The sequence below is a fragment of the Aethalodelphis obliquidens genome, unplaced genomic scaffold (genome assembly GCF_003676395.1).
Source record: "Aethalodelphis obliquidens isolate GAN/ISIS:26980383/991018 unplaced genomic scaffold, ASM367639v1 scaffold11, whole genome shotgun sequence".
Lineage (NCBI taxonomy): Eukaryota > Metazoa > Chordata > Mammalia > Artiodactyla > Delphinidae > Aethalodelphis > Aethalodelphis obliquidens.
In genome coordinates, this window is record NW_020837955.1 from 6,251,702 (window position 1) to 6,269,345 (window position 17,644).

General features: G+C 35.6%; 1 protein-coding gene across 2 annotated transcripts in view; it reads right to left on the reverse strand.

The window, feature by feature from the left end:
- Positions 1-17,644, reverse strand: part of PRKG1 (protein kinase cGMP-dependent 1) — a 1,182,918-nt gene that overhangs the window by 566,845 nt on the left and 598,429 nt on the right. The gene's annotated exons all lie outside the window — the stretch shown is intronic.

Consider the following 17,644-nt stretch of genomic DNA (forward strand, 5'->3'; position numbering starts at 1 on the left):
ATAGAGTTGCTTGTAGTAATCTCTCATGATCCTTTGTATTTCCGCAGTGTCAGTTGTTACTTCTCCTTTTTCAGTTCTAATTCTATTGATTTGAGTCTTCTCCCTTTTTTTCTTGATGAGTCTGGCTAATGTTTTATCAATTTTGTTTATCTTCTCAGAGAACGAGTTTTTAGTTTTATTGATCTTTGCTATCATTTCCTTTTCTTTTATTTCTGATCTGATCTCTATGATTTCTTTTCTTCTGCTAACTTTGGGGTATTTTTGTTCTTCTTTCTCTGATTGCTTTAGGTGTAAGGTTAGGTCGTTTATTTGAGATGTTTCTTATTTCTTGAGGTAGGACTGTATTGCTAGAAACTTCTCTCTTAGAACTCCTTTTGCTGCATTGCATAGGTTTTGGGTCATCGTGTTTTCACTGTCATTTGTTTCTAGGTATTTTTTGATTTCCTCTTTGATTTCTTCAGTGATCTCTTGGTTATTTAATAGTGTATTGTTTAGCCTCCATGTGTTTGTATTTTTTTTTACAGATTTTTTTCCTGTAATGGATATCTAGTCTCATAGCGTTGTGGTCGGAAAAGATACTTGATACATTTCAATTTTTTTAAATTTACCAAAGCTTGATTTGTGACCCAAGATATGATCTATCCTGGAGAATGTTCCATGAGCACTTGAGAAGAAAGTGTATTCTGTTGCTTTTGGATGGAATGTCCTATAAATATCAATTAAGTCTATCTTATTTAATGTATCATTTAAAGCTTGTGTTTCCTTATTTATTTTCATTTTGGATGATCTGTCCATTGGTGAAAGTAGGGTGTGAAAGTCTCCTACTATTATTGCGTTACTGTTGATTTCCACTTTTATGGCTGTTAGCATTTGCCTTATGTATTGAGGTGCTCCTATGTTGGGTGCATAAATATTTACAATTGTTACATCTTCTTCTTGGATTGATCCCTTGATCATTATGTAGTGTCCTTCTTTGTCTCTTGTAATAGTCTTTTTTTTTTTTTTTTTGCAGTATGCGGGCGTCTCACTGTTGTGGCCTCTCCCGTCGCGGAGCACAGGCTCTGGAAATGCAGGCTCAGCGGCCATGGCTCACAGGCCCAGCCGCTTTGCGGCATGTGGGATCTTCCTGGACCAGGGCACAAACCCGTGTCCCCTGCATCGGCAGGCAGACTCTCAACCACTGCGCCACCAGGGAAGCCCAATAGTCTTTATTTTAAAGTCTACTTTGTCTGATATGAGAACTGCTACTCCAGCTTTCTTTTGACTTACATTTGCATGCAATATCTTTTTCCATCCCCTCACTTTCAGTCTGTATGTGTCCCTAGGTCTGAAGTGGTCTCTGGTAGACAGCATATATACGGGTCTTGTTTTTTATCCATTCAGCCAGTCTATGTCTTTTGGTGGGAGCATTTAATCCATTTACATTTAAGGTAGTTATCAATATGTATGTTCCCATTACCATTTTCTTAATTGTTTTGGGTTTGTTATTGTAGGTCTTTTACTTCTCTTGTGTTTCCTGCCTAGAGAAGCTCCTTTAGTGCTTGTTGTAAAGCTGGTTTGGTGGTGCTGAATTCTCTTAGCTTTTGCTTGTCTTCAAAGCTTTTAATTTCTCCGTTGAATCTGAGTGAGATCCTTGCTGGGTACAGTAATCTTGCTGTAGGTTCTTCCCTTTCATCACTTTAAATATGTCCTGCCACTCCCTTCTAGCTTGCAGAGTTTCTGCTGAAAAATCAGCTGTTAATCTTATGGGGATTCCCTTGTATGTTGTTGTTTTTCCCTTGCTGCTTTTAATATGTTTTCTTTGTATTTAATTTTTGATAGTTTGATTAATATGTGTCTTGGCATGTTTCTCCTTGGATTTATCCTGTATGGGACTCTCTGGGTTTCCTGGAGTTGACTATTTTCTTTCCCATATTAGGGAATTTTTTGACTCTAATCTCTTGAAATATTTTCTCAGTCTCTTTCTTTTTCTCCTCTTCTTCTGGGACCCCTATAAGTCGAATGTTGGTGTGTTTAATGCTGTCCCAGAGGTCTCTGAGACTGTCCTCAATTCTTTTCATTCTTTTTTCTTTATTCTGCTCTGCAGTAGTTATTTCCACTACCTTATCTTTCAGGTCACTTATCCATCCTTCTGCCTCAGTTATTCTGCTACTGATTCCTTCTAGAGGATTTTAAAGTTCATTTATTGTGTTTTTCATCATTGTTTGTTTGCTCTTTAGCTCTTCTAGGTCCTTGTTAAACCCTTCTTGTATTACTTCTCCATTCTATTTCCAAGATTTTGGATCATCTTTACTATCATTATTCTGAATTCTTTTCAGGTAGACTGCCTATTTCCTCTTCATTTGTTTGGTCTAATAGGGTTTTACCTTGCTCCTTCATCTGCTGTGTGTTTCTCTGTCTTCTCAGTTTGCTTAACTTACTGTGTTCGGGATCTCCTTTTCACAGGCTGCAGGTTCATAGTTCCCATTATTTTTGGTGTCTGTCCCCAGTGGCTAAGGTTGGTTCAGTGGGTTGTGTAGGCTTCCTGGTGGAGGAGACTGGTGCCTGTGTTCTGGTGGATAAGGGTGGATCTTGTGTTTCTGGTGTGCAGGACCACGTCCTGTGGAGTGTTTTGGGGTGTCTGTGACATTATGATTTTAGGCAGCCTCTCTGCTAAGGGGTGGGTTTGCGTTCCTGTCTTGATAGTCGTTTGGCATAGGGTGTCCAGCACTGTACCTTGCTGGTCATTGAGTGGAGCTGGGTCTTAGTGTTGAGATGGAGATCTCTGGGAGAGCTTTCACTCTTTGATATTATGTGGAGCTGGGAGGTCTCTGGTGGACCAATATCCTGAACTCGGCTCTCCCACCTCAAAGGCACAGCCCTGACACCTGGCTGGTGCACCAAGACCCTGTCAGCCATACGGCTCAGAAGAAAAGGGAGGGAGGGAGGGAGGAAGGAAGGAAGGAAAGAAAGAAAGAAAGAAAGAAAGAATAAAATAAAATAAAGCTATTAAAAAATAAAAATTCTTAAAAATAAAAATAAGAAAAAATTAAAATAAAAAAAAAGGAAAGAAGAGAGCCACTAAACCAAAAAACAAATCCATCAATGATAGCAAGCCCTAAAAAGTATATGAAAAACAAACAAAAAAACAAAAAAGAAAATGGACAGAGCCCTAGGACTGTAGGCATTCTTGCTGGTGGATATAATTTAATGAAAATATAATAAGAAAATATGTCTATTGGAATAGTACTTCCTGCATGTAACATTGTTAATGCCTAGAAATGCTCTATTTTTCTTCTTTGCTCAACAACTTTTATTAATTAATTAATTAATTTATTTTAGGAGGTATGGGCTAGAAATCAAAGTGACATACTTTTCTATAATTGAATAGTAAATCTCAATGAAAGAAACTCTTATTTGATAAAGTATAGGTCACTTGGCAGTTCAAGGAATACACTCTAGAAAAAGTATTTATAGGGTAAATTGACATTTTCAGCCACTTAAGTCCAGCAGGATAGAATTATTATCAAAAAAAAAAAAAAAAAAAAAAAAAACCTAGTACCAACTGCTTTCTTTCTATTCACAGAGAAGCTGTGAAAATAAATGAGTGCTCTTTCAAGGAAAAAAATGGGAAAATAAAAATTAATATATTATTACCATTGTATTAAATGAAGGACATACTCTTTAGATAAATTCGTATCACTTGATTATGATTTTCAACCAGTAGAGGCAATATAGAGTGCCACCTGATCCAGCACCATAGCTTACATTCAGAGTTAACAGTCTGTTGAAAGTAAATTCTGTTTCATTAAAAATACATAATTTTCTTTGAAGTCTACTTGAGCAGGGGTTGGAGACAGAGATGTGCACATCTCATTTCATTGCCAAGACTGTAAACTTTCTGAGTGCTAGGTTTTTATGTATGATTCATCCTGTATCCCCCAGCGTTCTTAGAATTGGGCCTTGTTCAGAGGAGACACTCGATAAATATTTATTGAATAATAAATGATAGACATTAGTAAGAGATTACGTAGTTTTAAAATGATCTTGGTAGATTTTAAAACATTATATATAAACATGTAACCAGAAAATGTGATTTCCCAAAATATAACCTAAAAGGAAAATGATTTTTATTACTGAGAAGGATAATTTCATAACAAAGTGAAAAGTGGTTGAAAGTAAAACATGGACTTTCAAATCTGGAATACGCACATCATATGCAAACATACCACACAATAGATCACTATGGCAAGTAATTATAAATGATCAAATTGGTTAGCTAAACACTGGGGTGGTTTCATATAATGTTGGAAAATATTAAGTAATTAAATATGTAAGTTGCAGCAGAAGTTAAATACATCCTTTAAAATGGATTGAATTTTTTTTTTTTTTTTTTTTTACTATCAAGAGTTCTTTTTTTCTGGAGACCAAATGACTTAAAAATCAACAATGATAAAATGTTAGAATTACAGTGAGCTCCTTTGGAAGTTGGCAACGTTTTCAGTTTGTATTAGAGTATAACATTATCAAACAATTTGATAGTCATTGAAAAATTGAGTTGGAGAAATGTTACTAGTCATTAATAGCCCCAACCTCCTTTTCACATGACTAACTGGCGACACAGAAGTAATAAGCGGTCAAGTCAAGTCCACTTGGCTCTTCAGTGGCTGAGCCAGGAATAGCCTTGCTCTCCTCCTATATACTTAACAGTCACCTCTTGCCTTCCCTAGTTCCTGAAAGTACTCATCTCTTTCCTTTATGTCTTCAGTGGCTTCTTTTCTGTTGAGTCATCCCCATTAGAACACAAACATGTTCCAGGCTCTCCTGTCATACATAATTCTCCCTTGACCCTACATTCCATTTTAACCATGACCTCATTTTTATATTCTACAGTGAAACTTAAAGAGTTTTCTGTTTAACCACTGTCTGCACTTTCTATCTCCCTCCTTCTATGCCTCAATTTCCTCATCTGTAAAAATGAACATATTAATACTTACTGTATGGGTTATCTTAAAGATTAGGTATATTAATATATGCAAAGGGCTTAGAAAAGTGCCTAAAACATAATAAAGACTCAATAAATATTAGCTAGTATTATTACTATTACCAACATCATCATCTTTGTATTTCTACTCTAAGAACCTTGCTAAATTAAGTACATTTGCTAACAGAATCTTTAGCATGCAAGAAACATTATAGTGGGATAATAATAATCAAAACGTAATGGAATAATAAAAATAATCTTTGAGTACTCGATATTTGGTAGACTTTTGTGCTAGGAGCAAAGCTGTCCCCATTTTTTCTTCCCAGCTGGTTGCCTATGGGTATTGCTAACTTCATTTTATAGATGAGGAAACAAAGACACATAGAGGTTATAACCCTTACCATTTGAGCAAGGGTAATTTCATAGGCGGGGGAAATGATTTCTTAGCAACATGAAGACTTGAAAGCTTGATGTTAGTATTTCTGTGAATCAGGTGAAATGTTTCTTCTGTCCATGTATCTCGTCATTTTATGAAGTCATCTGACATCCCAGAATTCTTCCAATTCATTCATCCCTTTAGGATTTATACAGGCAGTTCCAAAATGGATACACAGGGGGCTCAGGAATGGGTACCTAGAGAGCTTGGGAACTTGCCTTAAAGCTGGGTTTTCATAAAGGTTTATGAAATGGATACAATGTCAGATCTCTTTAACCAAGATTGGGGTAAGGTGTAGAGGAGACCTGAGTGCACCCAGCCACTGCTTAGAGTAGGTAGCTATTGGACACTACAGTTAAAAGGAAGCTTAGGGGTCAACCAATCTGAAATGTACTTTGCAGATATTGAAACAAAACAAAACAAAAAACAGAGAGAAAGTACATTTCCCAAGGTCACAGAGCTGATAATTAGTATATGCAGGAACAGGTTCGGCCTCCTCGTTCTACCCAAAGGCGGAAAGGAAAAATATGGGCTTATTAAAACATCAATGAATACTATACTGGAGGCTGACAGAGGTGAGTTCAAGTATGGTATTTGATCCTTACAAACCTCCCAGGGATGTGGATATTTTTGTCTCCATTTTATTGATGAAGAATGGTGTCAGAAAATGGTAACTGTAACTTATACAGAACAATACATTATTTCATTTGGCAGAGCTGAGAGCTTTATTCAGGAGTCTTGGACCTGAAAGTCTTCTTTCTGTAAACACCCTTCAATTCCATTTCACCAGGCTTCACATTCATTTTTTTTCTTATTCTGATCCCACAATAACTCACTAGCTTGCCACCCAACCAAATATCCATCTTATCAGTGTTCAGATAGCCGATGGATACTGTGGGCTGCCAAAACCACCTAGAAAAAGAAATTTACAAATTGCTAATAACTAAAGGTTCTCTTAAATTAACCTTTCCAAAAGTTTTTGCTGTAAATAGGGGCACTTCTTAACAGCAAAAAAATGAGTCTCTTGTGGCAGAATTTCATTGAATCATGTGGGATGGTAGCAAAGATAATTTAGGGAAGTGGACACATACTTTGAAAAATTTCACACAGGCATCTATTTTGTCCATCTCTTCTTAGGCTGGTCTTGTAGTCACGATCAACCTGCACTTAATTTATTAAACGTATTAAATTATTTTTCAATTTAAACTGTTTTTATTTTTTAAGAAGTACTCGGACATACAAAGTTCAAGCCTAAAACAAGAGAAAGTAAAAAAAAAAAAAAAAAGAGAAAGTAATTATATGTATAAAGTGCTCGCCTCATCCTTTTCCCCCTCTAACAGATCTGCTCTTCAGAGGTAAACATTTCTGAACAGTTTATTATGTATCTTTCCATAAGTGTTTATGTATATAAGTATAAAAGTTTATGTATACAAGTATATATTCATATGCTTTTATTGGTATCAATGGTATCCTGCCCTAGAAACAACTATATAAAGCTATTTTTTCACTCAGCAAGATAATGATGATGACGAAGACGTCAAAAATATAAAGGAAAAGGAGAAAGAAGAGAATGAAAAGGAGGAGCAAGAAGCAGAGGAGGATGGAAACAGCTAGGCTATGAATGTTTACCATGCACCAGGCATAACTTTTGGTTAATCCTCACAACCATCAGGGGTGTATGTTAGTATAACACTTATTTTACAGATTAAGAAACATATAAAAAGATTAAGTACCTTGCTCAAATTTGTACTAATAGTGCCAAGATTAAAGTCTGGTGGTCTGGCTCCACAGCCCACGTTTTTAACCAACGAACTGTATACTAAACTTCAGAGATTTCCATAGCAGCACATCCAGATCTGCCTCATTCTTTCCAGTGGCTGAATACGATGCATGCTACTGCTACACGTTATTATTTTACCAGGCTCCTAGTGATGGACATTCATTCCACCAGCCCCACACTCACCCTCACAAGGCTTTTAGAAAATCATAATATTTGAAAGTTCAGGCATAATAATTGATTTTACCCATATTACACAAATTTAGATGAAGAATTTGCTAAATGTGTTTTAATTTTTCTAAATAAACTGAATAATTTGCTTCAATTGCCTAACTTCTTAGTTATAGATATCCTGATCCAACTTTTCTTAAGTATCTTTAATGGTAGAAAGCCTAATAGACAATACTCAGTAATACTAATCTTGATATTGATTTATGTGAAACTCCATGTTCATAGCTTATCAGGTGTTCAGAAAACTCTGAAGGGAAAATAATCAGTTCTCGTTTTGCCTTTGTTTTTGTTTTGTCTATTATCTGGTGCTTTTTATATTGCAATGCCCATCAAAACAGGTTTTTGCAAGAACACCATGATATGGCTATTATCAGTTAATCAGACTCCAAAAAATTAAGATTTCACACTCTAATTAGAAAAACGGTGACTAATTCGTCAGTAGATTCTGGTTCACTAATATTTTCACATCATTATTAAGCTACTGTGTATTCTTCAGTAAATAAAGCTATTTTCTGGAAATGATTTTCAGAAGAAATTGAATTTGAAAGATTGCACATTTTACACAGTTCAAATAAGATATATACAATTTTAAAGTATAAAATGCAATTGCAAAATATTTTACTATGGCCAGAAACACTGTATCTAACTACCAAATGTTTCATGGTTGCTAGTGAATACCCTTGCAAAAGGTAAGCTACTTAAAATCTCTCCTGGCTCCAGCAAGTCTTATAAGCAAAACATATACATGTGAACAATGAGCTGATTTTTAACTTATAAATATGAACATTTTATAACTCTATGTGCTAAAAAGGCTTAGAAATAATGTCCAATCTAATAGCAAAGAGCAACTCTAGGTCCCAGATTGTGGGTCCCTAAGTAGAAGAAATGGCTAATTCCGGCCTGGGTTATGAAACACACAAGATGAGCCTAGGACATTTTATCCTACCTGATAATAAGGAAACTGTTAAAGACTACTAGATCCATGTCAAAAGAACTCAGAATCAAACCTGAAGAGGTTGTCACTGGCCTAAGTTGGGACAATTTGAATTAATAAGAATAAGAACTACAGTGAATTAAACATAGAAAATATTTAAATTCACAAGTTTTCTTGGTAGAAGTATTCTACGTAATAAAGAAAGAAGGATAGAATTAGAACATCTGAACTAATAATGAATGAGTCCATCTAGATCCTGAACATCAACTGCTGTTAACATCACACAAATACATACAAAAAGACAGACATCATATGCCTTCTGAAAGGAAGAATAAATACAGCTAACACATACAAACAATATAGTCTCTCACACACAAAACCAAGCCAGAATCTTGAGTCAGGGTCTAGATCCAACTTCCAACTTACAGAAAACACAGAGGTTGATCAGAGGAACGTGTTAAACGATGTTGTGATTTTTGAGATACTTGGACATTTGAACCAAGACTGACAATTTGATGATTTTAAGAGTTTATTATTTTTTTAGGTGTGATATTGGTATTGTAATTATGGTGGGGATAAAAGAGAACTCACCTTTAAGAGACATATATAAAAAAATACTAATGAAATGATACAATATCTGGGATTTGTTTCAAAGCAATATGAGACGTGGAGGTATGATGGGGGATGTCAACGGGATAGGATTGGCTCTTATTGGTTAAAGGTTTTTCATGCTGGGGGATGGGACATGAGGTTTCATTAGATTATTTTCATATTTTTGTGTATGTTTAGAAGTCTCTATAATTAAAAGGTTGTTTATGTTTGTTTGTTTATTGGGTTTTTTGTTTTGGTCAGCAGAATTGAGAAGTGCTAGAGAATTCCTTCAACACCAAAATCTTTGGAAATTTAAAAAGAAAACAAAACAAGACCAAAACAGTTGCATTTAAAGGCACCAGAGAATTACTTGAACACCAAAGAAAGCTTTTATTCACCAAACCATTCAGCAAGAGACCCTTCACAGACCAGGGCAATTAGCCTTCTCTTCACTAGTCAGTTGGATCCAGATACGTCAAGCTTGTCATTTTCCAAATAAAAATATTACTTGCTTTAAAAGTCAAGTTTTAAAAAAAGCTAATATATTAGAGCTTTATTCGGCATGATTATGAATGATTTTCTTTTAATATTTATCAAAGCTTAACATTTAAAAATATCTGATCAAAACATCCTAGAGCTATGTATGTAATTAACATGGGAATTCAGAAAAGAGAAAGTCATAGGTTTTAGGCTGCTTAAGTTTTCTACAATGGGGCTAAATCTTTTTGGCATTAAATCCATTTTTAATTAGAGTAAAAATAATTTATTTTTATTGAGTGAAATAGCACTGAGATAAAACATTTTAAGGGGTAATAACACTGTTGGGATGTATACTTAAACATGACACCTGTGACTGGAAGACAAAGCATCTAAAACTAATCAGCATTCCATTGATTAATTTTCTTTTAAAACTCAAGCATGAACATTTAATAAAAAAAAAAATAAAAAATCAGTTTCCCTCATTACATCTCAGTAGTTCTGAAATCCCTTGCCTTTTCTTACCAGAATGAATTAATGAATGACTTAGAAAAAAGAGAAAGAGAGAAAAATAAAAACAAACCCAAAAACCCTAGCAACATTAGAAAACAGAGATTTAAGATAAAAACATGGATTACTTTAGTTTCAGAAACAGTAGTTTTTCTTGTGATTTCAGGGAGTTCAAAATTCAATTTGGATTGAAGGTAACTAATTCTTTCAGGGTCAGACAGAAATCCAATGTTCCCAGACAGCCCTCAATTTGTTCAATCAATAAGTTCTGGCTGGTCCCATCACGATAACCATTTAATTTGTTTTATGTCCCACACAGCCCTTTGTCAAAATATAGTCCATAGTTAATTATGCTTAGGTGAAATATAGACCCCCAGATCCCCTCCATGTTCTCTAAGAATTAACATGACCAAAGTATTGCTAATATGTAGAGCCTATATAGATCCAAACTTCTAAGAGAAGTCTTGGAATTACTCTAAGACAGAGCTATATATAAAATTTGATTACTCTGTGTTCTATCAGTGGGTCTTAAAAACTTATTGGGATGTCTAGTAGAAATGCAGATTAATTCTTATGCCCTTGTCCAAAGAATGGAAAGCTGTTTTCTTAAATGGCAGTTGTCAATAGAGGGATTAATGGGGCAGAGAAAGTGAGGGGAATAAATTGACGACTAAATGAATGAATGAATGAATGAATGAAATAAAGGGGATCACATATGAACTGAAGATAACAAGACACCTTGACCCAAGGATTATGATCAATCCAACTATGCATCATCACTGCAATGACATGAGCTACTGCTTAAATATTTACTTAAATTTGCAGTTCAAGCCTTCCCAGTAGATTGGGGACTCTGAAAGCAGAACCTTCTCTTATCATTCTTCATATGCATGATAATCTGTCACATAAATGTTTACAAAAGTTAACTTATTCTCAATTGTGATCTTATCTAATCAACAAATACTATCACTAGAGGTTACATTTCCATGGTAACCATTACCCTGTATCAAAATATGAACATTCCTATTGTTTGGCTATGGAAATACAATTGTTTTGCTTGATTTTTCCTTTTTTGTTGCTGTTGATAAGCAAAATCCAATGTAGAGAAGTGGTGAGTGTGGGCTTAAAAATCAGTATTTCTGGATTCAAATCCTGATTCTTTTACACAACGACAACCATATATCTCAATTTATCTAAAAAGTGGGAATACAGAACCTATAGAGATTTTTGAGGTGTAAATAGGTATATTATATAAAATATAGAACAGAGTAACAGAGTAACTGCTCAATAAATGCTATTATTATCACTGATTTACTGAAAGGTTGAATTGGAAACATTTCCCCTCTTACCCACTTACAATTTGAAGATTACACCCCTCATACTCATGGAAAACAGAACTGCTATTTCTGGTTGATTTTAGCTCAGGTTTTAATGAGAAATCTAGTTCAATTTTTAAGAAAGAAGAGAAGACGATTCTTGAGGAGGAAAGAAAGAAGAAGTAAACATCTCTGGTGAAAATCTTTTGGGCCTAAGGTAAGATATGATTTCTTTACATTTAAAAGAAGAGCAGAGATGAATACAAAAGATATGGGAGGTTACCAGAGTGGACCAATATAGCTAGGAGGCTGTCTAAGAAGAGAGAATTCCCATTGTCACCAAATAATCAGATGACTGGACATCTGCCAGGATGAGAACAATTTGGGTGTCCAAGAAAAATATGGAAGCCATGTCATCACCCAAGGAGTATCCAGTTCAGACTCCAGAAGGAATTCTCTCTCTCATTATTACTTTATCATCCACTACCTTACCTATAGACTGAAAGACCCATCATCCAAGTGTTGATTCAAATCCTACCAAATTACTTGGTATGGACCACTCGCCAGGTAATTCTACGACCGAGGACATTTGCAAACCCAAGAAAGGGGGACTCAGGACAATTAATGTGATGGTGGTGGTGATGTTCTCCACTCATATGTACTCTTGAGATCAGAATCAGCTGCAAACCCCCTGAGCACAGCCCATTATTTAGTGCCTTCCCCTCCCCGGTTGCCTCGGGGATGTTAAACTAAGACATTTTTTTTTAACTTTTTTTTTTTAGCAGTCATTTGTGACTCTTTAATTTATCCATCTAGCAATATTGTAGAGGTTGTCTTCCCCTCACCCCTTGTCTTATTCTTTTATCATATTTGTTTCTGTACCCATATCCCTCATTTATACGTTGACCACATATGGCATGCATTTGCCAAATGTGACAATCTATTACAGTAATGGAACTGCACAAATTCAGCAAACATCCAAAAAGGATCAACATATGGAGAAACACAAAAGGAAAACTTGTATTTTAGAGAGGAGACAACATTTTATTCCATATTTACTTCTTTTATTCTGACCAAACATAAAAAGGGACGCAAACATCTATCACTGAGTTGCTAAGAGCAACGTCAGAGTACTTTGCAAGTTTAAGAGCTACATGGAGAATTTGAACTATTCGTTTGACAGCACCCTAAAGCCTAATTTCCTAAACTTGAAGGACTCAGTAACTTTAAAAAAATGAAAGCTCAGCCCTAAATCTCCAGGGACACCCTAGAAAAGTAGTCAGATGCTTTTGATATTTTTCTGCAAGCATCTTTTCCTCTTCAAGGAAAAACACAATTCACAGCTGCAGCAGAACAAGTGAGAAAGATAACTAGAGTAGTTACTGCTAGTCAATCCTTGATACTTATTTTGTGATTTGCTTTCTTTTTGTTCCTCTTCCACGCAGCTCACATTATCGTTGCATATACAAACTCCAGCAAGTCAGAGAAGAAAGGAAAAAACAGAAATTTAAAAAAAATCAGGTCTTAAGAGAAGTAGAAAGCAGCTTTCCTCTAGTAGCTTCAGATTCTTGACACCATAAAACCTATGGTATTTGTTTTCAGAGTTATCTGATGGTTTAATAACTTATGTTCTAGATACTCTTGAATACATGTAGTGATATTCTAAGCAGGGTGGCTGCCTGCAGTGAAATCACACTCCATTTCCTGAGTCTCACTACTATTTAATGTTGGGAGACACATTGCAGGTCTTGGAAGCGGTGTGGTAGAAATGATGATGTTGAGGATGATGACAATGACTGTAACAACTCAGCTTTACTGAGCAATTACTCTGTGTCAGGGATTTTGCTCTTGATGTGTTACTTCATTTAATCGTCACAACAATTTCTTTTTTTTTTTTTTTTTGTGGTACACGGGCCTCTTAATGTTGTAGCCTCTCCCGTTGCGGAGCACAGGCTCCAGACGCGCAGGCTCAGCGGCCATAGCTCACGGGCCCAGCCGCTCCGCGGCATGTGGGATCTTCCCGGACCGGGGCACGAACCCGCGTCCCCTGCATCGGCAGGCGGACTCTAAACCACTGCGCCACCAGGGAAGCCCACAATTTCTTGAGGAAAGCAATAGCATAGTGATTTTGTTGATCCAGAGACTAAGGCTAAGAAGTCACTGACCCAAGGTCACAGAGCTAAGAAGAGTTCAGAAGCAAAGGACATTTATACTCTTGAATAGAAAAATTATTCATGTAGATGCTTCCAAAGACTCAAATGTGTTATCAAATACCTCAAATGCTTTATTTTGGACCCACCATTTCATAATTAATTCTTAATAAAATGATTTAAATAAGAATCCTTATATTAACTTTGATTTGTACTCTGTGGCATGAAAAAGTTTATTTCTCTTAAGTAATTTATTTACTCCTTTAACTGAAAAATGAAAGAACTTCTTTTTATGTTTTTAAAACTGGCTTCCAGGAAGTTCAGAACTCACTTAGCTTTTAAACAGTGCTATCTCACTCCAGTCTTTACTGTTGTTAATTTCCCATGCCTTCTTATATAGATGGCTTATATAAAGCCTCAGTCCTTACCTCTACTATTCTAAAATATGTTAAAATTGTTTTTAAAGTACAACTGCTAAAAAATCCAAAGCAATTCCTTAAAAAAGATTATACCATTTAGGCTCAAGCTGCAGTTCATCTTCTTAGTTCTGTCCTGTGTAAAGATGGCTGCTATTTCTTTGAAGAACTTGCAATTTTCTTTGAAGAGGCATGGTCTTTGTCTGTCCCCATAAGCCATTTAAGGTACTTCTTTGGTTCAGTAAGTCTGGGCATATCGTTCTTATTCTTAACCTTAATTAGCTGGTTGACTCTTTTCTTTCCATTCTTACTTAATTAGGAAATAGTGCTTTCAACGTGTCATTATTTCCAGTTAATTAACTAAACTGAAAAATGATTACATCCTGCTTCCTTCTTGTCCCAGGATTCTTTCCTAATCAGAGGCAGGCTCTCCTGCCCATATCATCCACATCTTAACTCTTCTGGTTGTATCATAACACAGAGCTGCTTGGCTATCTGTTATATCCTTCAAAGATGGCAGGCAGATAAAGTACATGGAAACCAGAGACTTTGTAGTGTCTAGACTAGAACATTTAAGCACACTAATGAGTTGATGAATGAATGATAATAAAATTCAATCACATATCAAATACTGAAATATTAACAATATTCCTCATGACTGCTGAATGCACTTGTTAAGATACCTTTCTGCTCACCACCAAGCTCTGAACACCACATGTTCACTCATTTTAGAGAATTTTTAGCACTGCAGGGATTGCTTGGACTATGTATTTATGTCTGGGATTTCCAGAAAAGACTTCCATTGCTTTTCTAAGAAAAGAGACTGCAAAACGGAGTATACACATCTAAAATAATAAAACAGTGCTTGTCAATTTTTCAAAAACGTCACAGAAAATAAGACTCAGAGATGCCATGCTATTTCTGCCATGAAATTTTCAACTTTATAAAAAGTTCATTAGCACTAGCTGACAGAATTATTAATCATAACTCTAAATTGTTATGACCATTTAATTGATGAAAAACACATAATCCTTATCTCGAGATACATAAGTGATTACTCATATTTTTTTCCCTTCTCGCTCACCCACACTTAGCTACTTTCATTATTTCATATTTTCAAGGGGCTAGGCTGACAATCACTTTTCAATGAAAAGGCTTTCAGCAGTAAAAGCTGAAATATGGACCACCATAGTGAATCATCACAAGACGCCCAACCACTAACTAGACACAATATATAGCCAGTCCAACGTGTTGCCACCTTAGGATTTAGCAAAGGGTGCCTTTTTCTGTATATTAAAGCCCTTCCTTGAAAAGAACAGAACTCAAAGAAAAGCATTAAGTAAATCACACTGTTCTCCCCATTTGCTACCTATCACATGAAAGGCTTTGATACAGGTGCAAGTAGCTTAGAAGAAAAACAAAAGGCAAATGTGGTAAGTACAAAGTCACAAAGGGCAGCAGACAGAATGAGCCAGGAATGGGACAAATAGATCCTTGAGTTCTGGGTGGACAGGTGGGTTAAATGAGAAGCCCCTCCCATTTGCCTGGGTGCAGTGTTTCCAGATCTTTTCCTAGTGCCCAATGCTTATCACCCACTTTCATATTCAAACCACTCTCAGCTCTTAGGATATCCTAAAACCATTAGTTAATTAAATATTTACTGAGCACTATTCTATGCCAGACATCATAAGGTTCTCATGGAGACGTGTACCATCAGCCAGCTTATTCTTGCACTCTCAGTTCTAATAACTGAGTACTGTAAATAAACCATAAAATGAATAACTAATCATATGACAAATAGGACCCAAATATTGTTTCAGCCAACCCTGTTAATTTACAGAATTGATTACGGCGAATCAATGGCTTTGCTTTAGAATACAGCTGAGTACTGTTGAAGCTAAAAATAAAAGCCAAGGTCACCAAAGTCCCAGAGCAGCTTTGATTTCCCTCTTATAAAATCAACTGTAAAATATATTTATAAGCCAATAAGAAGGGTGTGATTTAAAGAAAACAAACAAGAAATATGTAAACTCATGCATTTGAACCCCTTTTCCTTCTATAAAGAACTTTTGACAGCTTACAGTTTAAAAACAAAATGAAAATAAGACTAAGCCCCCAAATAGAAGTTTCCCGTCCATTCATGACAATGAATTTATCATAAGCGTTGAGTGTTACCATCATAGGTTCCCTTGATGTATGTACTTCAAAGTGTCTCTTTGCTTAACTACAAACTTGTTTAAATAGCCTTATAGGAATTTATTTTTGCACTGCTCTATTAACTATGCAAAATATTAGAAGCTGAAGATTCATCATTTTTTATTCTCTTTATTTTGTGACCTTGGATTATTTATTTAATATTGTTTAGCTAAATTGTTCCTTGTCTCTAAAGTACCTAGAGAGGGCCGATTGAACAACTGGTGAGTGATAAACCAAGTGATTAATTTAGACCCATAATTACTCTTGAATTGGTGAACAGGAGTCACATGCATTCTACATTGAGTTTCTTGGAAGAGAAAAATAATGCGTTAAAGCAATTCACATTAATTCATACACTGTTTCTACCAATTGTGCCAAAATGGCCATCTGTCTAGGACATGTTTTTAATCTGATTATAATTTGGCACACTGATTGGTTTTTCCTGACCAACACCCAAGTACTGGTCAACAGGTGTCTCTCATGGCATGTTACCCATAAGTGAAATTTGACCATTGGCATTTCAGGAGGGAAAAATAAACCTGTCCCTAAATCCTGATTTTATCTTGTATTTTATTGATAATCTGAGATAATTTTCTCATAATTGTAGAGTGTTCTTCAGTTATATTGAAAAAATATTTTACCATTAAAAATGACATTTTATTGGCTTATATTTGCATATTATGTTTTCATTCCACTTTCATATTATTGGCAACTGCATACAATAAAACCACTTTTTTTTGGTTAAAATAATTAAGGTCACCATTGCATTTGCTTTCCAATCAATTTCAATCTAATTCCACCTAATTTATGTTTTCATGACTTCTATTAGTTGCTTCTAATAGAGGTATTCTATTCTCTGCACAGAACACAGATGCAGGACAGGCGACTATGTTCTGCATACTAGTAAAATCACCAGGTGTTCTGATTGAATCCTGAACATTGCTTTATAGATTCACCTGGAAATCACAAGGATGTAATTTATTGTGACCAGTACAAAGTTGATTCTTAAGAATTTCCAGCACCACAAATCATACAGCTTCTTAGTCAATGTCTAGGAAGGATGCCTATTTTAACTAATCCCTCAGAGAAGGCTTCCCACCACTTTAAGGGGACACAGTCCAGGATTTGGGATAAGAATATATAGAAGAGATCAGCTCAGATTACCTCTCTCCCCTGTTCTAAACCCTGGAATGACTCCTTAATTACATCGTTAAGTCTCAGATCTGTGAACTGATATTCAAAGTCCCCCTTGGTCTGGTCCCAGTTCTATTTCCTCATACACTGCCCTCCAATCATACCCCATTATACCATTTTAAGACATATCAAAGCCCACAATGTAACTTTAGGGTGGCTTATACTTTTCCTCCCCTTGACAAACTTCCCCTTTTCTTTTTCTATCAAAATTTGATTCATACTACGTAGTCTCATTCATTACCACTTTCTCTGTGAAGCTTTTCTATTACCTAGATTAGGTTCATCCTCTCACGGAGCTTTTTAAAAACCCCTGTTAAAGCATGTATATCATTCTGCTTTAGCTGTATTCTCACGTACTCTCTTCTCCAATCTAACTGATACATGATCAACCACAGAAATCTTTGCATTCTCTGAAACACCACAAACTGGTAACCAATACATGTTCTATTAAAT